Source organism: Hyaena hyaena, unplaced genomic scaffold, assembly GCF_003009895.1.
Source record: "Hyaena hyaena isolate Hyena2069 unplaced genomic scaffold, ASM300989v1 scaffold_735, whole genome shotgun sequence".
Classification (NCBI taxonomy): domain Eukaryota; kingdom Metazoa; phylum Chordata; class Mammalia; order Carnivora; family Hyaenidae; genus Hyaena; species Hyaena hyaena.
Window position 1 is genome coordinate 841,544 of NW_024081369.1, and position 9,129 is coordinate 850,672.

The 9,129-nt window shown below is 37.6% G+C and overlaps 1 long non-coding RNA gene across 1 annotated transcript; it reads left to right on the forward strand.

Annotated features, from left to right (window-relative positions):
* Positions 1–5,176: 5,176 nt before the first annotated feature.
* LOC120220919 lies at positions 5,177–8,902 on the forward strand. The gene is made up of 2 exons (XR_005525689.1): positions 5,177–5,312; positions 7,158–8,902. It is a non-coding gene; the product is annotated as an uncharacterized LOC120220919 (long non-coding RNA).
* The last annotated feature ends 227 nt before the right edge of the window (positions 8,903–9,129 follow it).

Here is a 9,129-nt window from a genome sequence, read left to right on the forward strand (position 1 = left end):
TTCTGTATCTCCCTCTCTCTCTGACCCTTCCCTGCTCATGCTGTCTCTCTCTCTTTCTCAGAAATAAATTAAACATAAAAAAAATTTTTTAAAAGATTTCTTCATCTATTCTGGGCCTCTTATGGTTCCATACAAATTTTCGTGTTATCTGTTCTACTTTTGTGAGAGATGCTTGGTATTTTTAAAGGGATTGCATGGACTCCACTGATTGTTTTATGTAATATAGAGATTTGAACAATATTAATCCTTACAATCCTTGCAATTAATCCCCTTACATGGTATATCTTTCCATTTGTTTGTGTCATTTTCAATTCCTTTTATCAGTGTTGTGTAGTTTTCAGAGTACAGGTCTTTCACCTCATTGGTTAAGTTTATTCTTAGGTCTTTTTGTTCTTGGAGGTGGTGCATTGTAAATGGAGTTGTTTTCCTAATTTCTCTTTCTGCTCCTTCATTATTAGTATGTAGAAGTGATACCAATTTCTGGTATTAATTTTGTATCCTGCCACTCTACTGAATTCACTTATCACCTCTGGTAGTTTTTTGGTGAAGGGGAATGGGAAATACAGGCCATCTGTTATGGAATGAATAAGTCACAGGAATAAAAGGCACAGCATAAGGAATATAGTCAATGGTATTGTAAAGGTACTTTATGGTGACAGATGGTAGCTACACTTGTGGTGAGCATAACATAATGTTTAAACTTGTTGAATCACTATGTTGTACACCTGAAACTACATAACATTGTGTGTCAACTACACTCAAATAAAAAAAAGTAATTCAGAAAATAAAAATAAGTCCTGGGGATATAATGTATAGCATGGTGATGTAGTTAATAATATTGTATTGCATATTTGAAAGTTGCTAAGAGAATAGATCTTAAAACTTCTCATCACAAGGAAGAAAATTTGTAACTATATATGATGACAGATGCTAACTAGACTTCTTGTGGTGATCACTTTATAGTGTATACAAATACTGATTCATTATGTTGTACACCGAAAACTAATATAATGTTCAATGTCAATTATACCTCAATTAAATAAAAAGATCTTAAATAGATAGATTAAATAAATAGATAGATAGATAGATAGATAGATAAAAATTCTACTAATATGTACTTGAAATGATCGAGGAGAAGACAAAGGAAATACACACCTAAAGGACAATAGTAAGCAATCCAAAACAATGCTGATTCCTTTAGGCTGTTTCAGACAGAATGCCCAAGGTTCTCAAGGACCTTAGGTTTTGAGTGGAGATGGAGAGGTTTGGGAGGATACACAGTTTGGGCTGCTAGGAGATTTTCTTGCTGTCAGGGAGCAAATTCAGTAGAATGGCCACAAAGCTTGCACACAGCTGGGGAGCCAAGAGCCTGCCTAACGCATCTGAGTTGGGGTTCTCCCAGAAGCAGACCTTGAGCCAAACAATCCTGTGAAAGTGATTTATCTGGGAAGGGCTCCCTAGAGAGGCCAGTAAACCTGATGGGAAGCAGGAAAGGGAAAGGGAGAGAACCAAGTATGGGTATGATTCCAAATGAAACCCCAGCTGCAGCTGGAGCCCAGGAGGGGCTCTGGAGCATAAGTGACACTTCAGAGTTCATCCAGCCTCAAGGCAAAGGAGCTGAGCTTTTGTACTTCTGCACCAGTCACTCATTAGATGGGCTTTTTTTGTGGGGCAGGACCTGGGCAGCTGGTTTCCACAATGGCAGGAGGCAACTATTAGTAGCAAAGCATGCAAAAGCTGGGGAATGGGTGCATAATGCCAAGAAGAGTGATATGAGAGCATCTAGATGGAGCATAAGCTGTGTCTACCTGGGCTGAGGAAACAACTTGAAAGGGGCTCTCCTGGAGGTCTTCTGTTACCCCCAATCCTGCTGTGGCATCTTACTATCACCATGTTGACCCAGAGAAGCAAGTCTTCTGTAACTGCCACTTCTTGGTACATAGTCCTAATAGACAGGCTAGCATTTCAAATGAAGTATGTCAGAGAAAACATTTAAAAGCTGTCGTTCTGTCTGGCGTGTCATTGGAGTGTGACATGACTATGGGAGTTCTGTTAGGAGTAATGAAGCAAGATGAGCCCTAGCAGATTCATTCTGCGGAGCACAGCTCAAAGACTGAACTAATATTATTACTGACCATAAATGTTGTTAGGAGGATGTGGAGAGGATGGTAATGCCACTAAGTATTACAATCAAACCTCAATAATGACCAGTGAAGCAGGCTAATAAATTGTAGATTATGTGTGCTGTGCAAATTCATTCCTTCAGAAACCTCAGCTTCCTAATTGCAAGAAGTTCAAAGGCTCCTGTTGCAAGCATTGGGCTGAAAGCCACACAGGGGAAAAAATGAAAAGCTGGCAATTCTGTTAAAATTATCTGAGTCCTCTGGTATTGAGTTACCTTCCTTCTTTCCTACTAATGAAAATGGAAAAATAGAAAAAAGATGTGGATTTGCTAGTAGGTAGGAACTTCCCGAGTGCTAATGTGGTACATCCTGTTTTAACAAGAGGGACTGGGAACCAGAACAGATTCGGCTCTCACTTATGCATTGGGCAACGGCAGGCCTCCGAGTCCCGCTTCTCTGGCTTTGGGGCTTTCTAGGCACATTTTGGAAAAATAAAAAGTCCTTGTCATCCAGAAAGAGGATGCGATGTGTGTGCACTTGTTAAAAATAAATCTGCTCTCACCAAAAACCCATCCAAGAAAATCTAAGGAAAACCCTTCAGGAGAAATATTGTCATTGCACCAATGATTTTCAGGTTCTGAGAATCTCCCGGGAGCCATAGTTTCTTGAGAATTGGGATATGATTTTTGAAGACTTTATGTTTCTTTTGAAAAGCCCATTTTGGTGGACCTGTCTCCTTACCTCAGGGTTTAAGAGATGGAAGATGACAGTATACCCTATAAGCAGTTTTCTTATTAACCTCTCTTTATCCAAGAAGCTGCTGCCCCCTGGAGTCAGGGAAAGGAATGCACACATAACCCTACCTACTCCTCTCCATCTCAAAAAAAAAAAAACAAAAACAAAAACAAAAAACAAAAAAAACACAACTACTCCCAGGTAAACTAAATGGAAAATAGTAATTCAGCAGACTTTTCCCTGGTCAGTGATAGAGGCTTCACATAGAAATGCTTTTGCACTTAATCTGCCTGTTCCCACCCACCTTTTTATAATTGGGAAAACTCAAATTCAGAAAGGATCTTCTGACTGCCATTAGCTACTGCAAGTGACAGTGTTGCTGGAAGAGTTATAACTTCCAGTATAAGAGCCTAGAGTTTAAGCCAGAAGATACTGCTTCTAGCTTTGGCTCTTCCATTCATCAGGATATGGATTTTGGACAGAGTAGGCTTAGAAATCTCTTTTGTTCTACAGCAGCAGTTTCATATGGGGTCTAGCACAGGAGAAGAGAACCTCATATCTAGAGACTGAGTATGGGGAAAATCCTCCAAGAGCTTCTAGATTTTCTACAACATGAAAGTGAACTTTCTCAGGCTTGCGTTTGGTCTTCTCTGGTCCTGGGAGTACCCCCAACATTCTGAATTCATATTGCAGGAGCTGAGATATGTGGCCTAAGCCAGTGATTCTCAACCCTACATTCTCCAGCAAGAGCCCTAGGCAGATAGAGCTCTGTGACTTATTAGGTAATTATTGGTGGGGATGAGAACCTTATCCAACTATTCCAGGTGTCATGAGGTGTTTATATTAAACAATAAGGGAAAATAAAGGGGGAAAAAAGACCTTAAATTAATCTGATAGGCATCTCCCTCTTTCCTGCTTCTTCACTTTCAAAATTATTAGATTAAGATGGAAGCACAGGGGCGCCTGGGTGGGCCAGTCGGTTAAGCATCCGACTTCGGCTCAGGTCATGATCTCACCGTTCGTGGGTTCGAGCCCCATGAAATGTCTGTGCTGACAGCTATCTCAGAGCCTGGAGCTTGTTTCAGATTCTGTGTCTCCCACTCTCTCTGACTCTCCCCTGTTCTCTCTCTCTCTCAGAAATAAATAAAACATTAAAATTTTTTTTAAATGATGGAAGCACAACTCTTAAACATTAAGATGAGTAATTCATGTCTACAATTTTAGAATTTTGTGAGAATCTCTTCTACTCCTACTAAATATTGGATGAACATCTTCATGGAAATTATATATTTTCCTCTTTCATCTTACCTGACTGCCTTCTGTCCTTTTGCCGATGCTTCTTTCCTTCCTTTTCTGAGAAGAGAATACACCGTCCTTGGGTGACGTTCATTCTTCTCCTTAATATTCTGTAAATTAAATACAATGGTGTAACGTTAACTATTATTACTACATCTTATGTTATATGATAAGGGAATAAGAGAGAAGAAAACAAAATATTGTTATGTATATAACCAAACATATACATAAAAAATAAGGCAAGCACATAACATTAAAGTCTTAATTTCTGCAGTTGGCCATATGCCTACTCAGAATGAATTCAGAAAACTCATTTTTAAGATTCTGTTCTTTTCAAAACAGTTCCTGTACAGAAATCTGTATCAGTAAGTGTTCCACAAGAGAAACATAACCAGTGAGTTATGCACACGCACATGCACACACACACACACACATGCACACACATACAGAAAAGCTCATATATACATGCTATACATACAGACACAGAAACACATGTATTTATATATCAAGAGATATATTATAAGGAATTGGCTTTTGCAGTTGTGAGAGATGGCTAGGCAATTCTGAAATCTATGAAGTGGGCCATCAGGAAGTGGAGGCCAGAAATTCTTGGACACAAGCTAAAGCTATAATCCACTGGCAGAATTTCTCCTTCCTCAGGAAAACATCAATTCTGCTTTTAAAGCCCTTCACCTGATTGTAGGAGAGACTTAACCAGATTTTTGAGGATATCTGTACTTAAAGTCTACTGGTTGTAGTTGTTAGTAACATCTCCAATATGCTTTCATGGCAACACCTGTGGTGTTTGACTGAATAACTGGGGAGTATAGCCTAGCTAAGTGACACATTAAAGCACATCCATGCTTTGCTTCAATTTTTGTTATCTCTATTTCCAGCGTAATTACTTTTAAAAATATATATTAAGATGGATTTTTTTTTTAGTTAAGTTCATAGTTATTGAATGTTAATGATATTCTAAGATCAGCCATGGGTACCACACTGTGTGTGTCTTATTTCATAGGCATTAAAGTCCACATGGAATGTGGCTCATCTGAGCATTTGGCATGTTCTAGAAGATGAAATCATTTCAAAAAGTCAGCCAAAAGGGTATGGAAAAGGAGGGAATCTTGGATGTGAGCATAGTGACCAACTCAGCAGGTGTGTATTTTAAAATATTAGAATATTTATTTTAAAGCCATTTACTTCCCTCACCTATTGGAAGGCTCCCAGTCTTGCTACTCAGATGTCATTTCTTTATCCAAACTCAAAAGAGCTACGAACTGGTCCCATGTTCACAGTCCCCATGGTTTAAGTCCATTTCTATCATCTCTTCCTCCTTGCATTATGGCAGCTTTCTTCCTCCCTGTTTCTCACTCCTCAGAGTGAGCAGAGCCTGAAGAAGGCTTCATTCTCCTTCTTATCATCCTCAAGTTTCTATAGTTGACACACTAGAGGGAATAGAAAATGATGGAGGAAGTCAATAAGCCACAGTAATTCAGTCTCAGCAGTTGTTTCTAGAATGGTCTATGTTTAATTCCATGCACACATGAGTGGCTTAGGCTAGGCTTTGAAGCAAATGCCTCATTAAGGAAATATATAGAAAACATCTCAAAATAGTAATTTTGGGATTTTTACTTTGTGTCATTTCCTTTTCATCACGACCTTTCCCCTTCTCAGTAAGAGGCATCCACATTGCCTTGAGGATAAGTAGATCATTAGAAAGAAAATGAAAAGAGGAAGCAGTCAATGTTCAGCTTTCTGAGTTCCAAAACAGTCTTTTAAGAATCAAAAGTGATGGCCTTAGATAGACAGAGCAATATTTAGGCCATAATTATATAATTAGAAAGAGAATAGAGAATCTTTGTCAAGATGGCATCTTTGCAAAAGGGAAAAAATGTATACATAAAGAGACATGGCTGGACTTAATAAAAGATGAACATTTCCATAGTCAAGGACCAGAACGGACAAACAAAATGGTGAGCAGAGCAGATGGTAAGACCTCATTGCACTTTGAATGTGAAGTAGCAGAAGTTACAAGGGCTTTTGTTTAGTTCCAAGTCAAGAAGACTAAAAGTGTTCCACAGGAGATGACATGTTTAGGTGGACACCCTCACTTATGAATAGAGAGTGTAATTTTCCTGCCAACCCTTTCTAGGGGATAAAGTTGCTTGTAAGCCTGATGCCTAAAAAAGGTGGAGACATGGACACATCTGCATGCTCATGATGGGACCTAGCTTCAGATTAGGGTCCTGGAGGTTACAGATGAAGCAACTGTAAAACCAAAACAAACAGAAAAGCAAAACAATTCATTGCAAAGGAAATTTAAAAAAGGAAAATACAACATTTTACCAAACCAGCAGAAGGCAGAGAAAGAGAGTAATGATGAGAAAGAAAAAGCATGTTTATCTCAAACCAAAAAATAAGGTAATGGAAATGAACCCTATCAGGCTCACAGAAAAAGTAAATAGACTAAACTTTCCTACCAAAAGTCACAGTTTATAAAATTGAATTTGAAATAGGGTGCTAAGTAAAATACACCCAAAATAACACCATGCAGAAAGATTTGAAACAAAGGCATGAAAAAGAAAATAAACACTAAGTAAAAAAAAAAGTAATGATAATAAATAATGTCTGGAAAAATAAGACTGAAGACATTACTAGGGTAAAAAGGGATATCATATAATTATGAAAAGAGTACAAGCCAATGGGAAGTTACAGTAATCATGAATTAGGGAAGAACTCAACAACATAAATTTCAAGGTAATAAAAGTAAAATGTACAGAATTACAAAGATAAATTAACAGACAAAGAAAACATTGGTGATTTTAACAAAACTACCAAAAATGGGTAAATTAAGCTGAAAAAATAAGAAGACATATAAATGACTTCCAAAACAAACTTTGTAACATTTATCTATTATGTATAAATGTTTACTCACTGATTGGTAATGTGACTTCTGACATATGTCTGTTTTCCTTGTTCTATTTTTTCTTTGTTTCACAGTCTACACATATTTATGGATAAAAGCACAAATACTGAAATATTAAAAAATTGTGATGGGAATTATGAACACTGATTATGTGATCATGATATGCTGGAATTATTCTGAAGAAACAAAAGGAAAAGCCAAGCTAGAGGAACATGACCTGGGTCAGGAGATGTCGTGTAAGAGTACTGACCCTTGGGAACCACAGCGAACACTTGGAAGACACTTGCAGAGAGAATTTGTAAGAGTCACTGGAGAGCTTGCTTCCATTGCTCTGCTATCCTCATGTGAAGACACAGAGAAGTCTGCAGTTTACAGCCTGGAAGAGGGTTTTCACCGGAACCCCACCCTGCTGGCATCTTCATCTCAGACTCAGCCTTTTGAACTGTGAGAAATAAATTTATAAATTTATAACATTGTTTATAAGCCACCTCATTTCTGAGTATTTTGTTGTAGCAGCTGAGCTGATGAACACACTACCCTGTTTCTTTCACTGCTTGTTCCATTTTGCCCCATCTGCTTATCCCTGACCAATTCATTAAGGTATACAACTCCTTTCTCTTCCTTCTCATCCCTTCCTGCCACATGTATTGGCCATGCTCTACCAACACTGTGCTATTTACTGTTTATATAGTGGTGAACAAAATGGAAACAGTGCCTGCATCCATGAGTGTTACAACTTGATACGGAAGATTTAACATGATGAACACAGTTAAATATGTAAATACAAATTTTCTGAAATGTACCATGAAAGAAAATGTGTGTGTTTTTTCCTGTGAAAGAGATAATAACTTGGTGATGTGCTTTAGTTTGAGGGCCCAGGGAAGGAACTACCATCGATTCTGAAGGACGATGAGCCAAAAAAAAAAAAAAAAAAAAAAAGAGTTGCCTGGTAAGGGAGAGGATTAAGACCTCTGCAGATCTGAAGGATGAGGAAATGGGTTCTCAGTTGGAAGAACACTTTTTTTCCCAGTGGGAAGGGAGGAGAATATCGTTCTTCAGTTTGAACACATGATAGAAAACTTGGTTTAAGCCATGAGAATCTCAAAATTTCTACTCAAAACCTTTAGATGTTTCTTAGAGTTGTTCTAGCATCTAAATTCCATACAACAAATGAAAAATCAGCCTATTTTTCTGTTTAAATATCCTTTCTTCCACCACCTTGTATTGTTTCTGTTGAGTACTTGGGTAGACACATGTTGTTTCTTTATATTTAGATTTTCACCAGTATGTGTTAGAATCATATCTTTAATTACTCTTTCCTGGGTCAGATCTTTATTCATCTCAGAATATTTCTTCATTGTGTTTAATTAATTTGATGTGACATCAAATGTTTGTAGTGTTTTCCTTTTCCTTCATTTTTTAATGAAATTTTGATTGTTTACATCTTTACTCTTCATTTGCTGCTATAAAATTAATTGTATTTTCTTCAATAATTTTTAGCTTGACGTTTTCCCCATCCAAATCCTGGCAGAAATCCTCAAGCATTTTAATTTTAAGTTTAATGCAGGATAAATTCTCCTTTTTATGGAGCAGCTACCTTTATGTTCTCCAAGAATTGCTGTCCCCATATAAAGCAGTTGATCTACAAACTCTTTTTTCTACTCTGTCCTTACTCTATCAACGAACAGGCATCTGCCGCAAGCCATAAGAGCCTATAGGTAGCTTCAAACTTGTGGTTCTAGACCCTTCTTGGAACTAACAGGTCACAGAGTCCACAAAAACCCCTGTATCTTACTAATAAATTCTCTTTTTATTTTTATGTCTATACAATCATGCTTTTGTTGCTTGCAGTCCGAATACTTTGCCTAAGTCCAGGTATCAGGAGGAATTATTTCAATCTTCTATGGCTGTTCACTCTACCCTACATGTAGAGGATTAGGAGATGTTTAAGGAATTTAAAATTGATGAAAGACATTTTTTTTCTGCTTGAACAGCAGAAATTTGAATGCAAGTTGCATATAATGAATACTTACATATTGCAGGTTT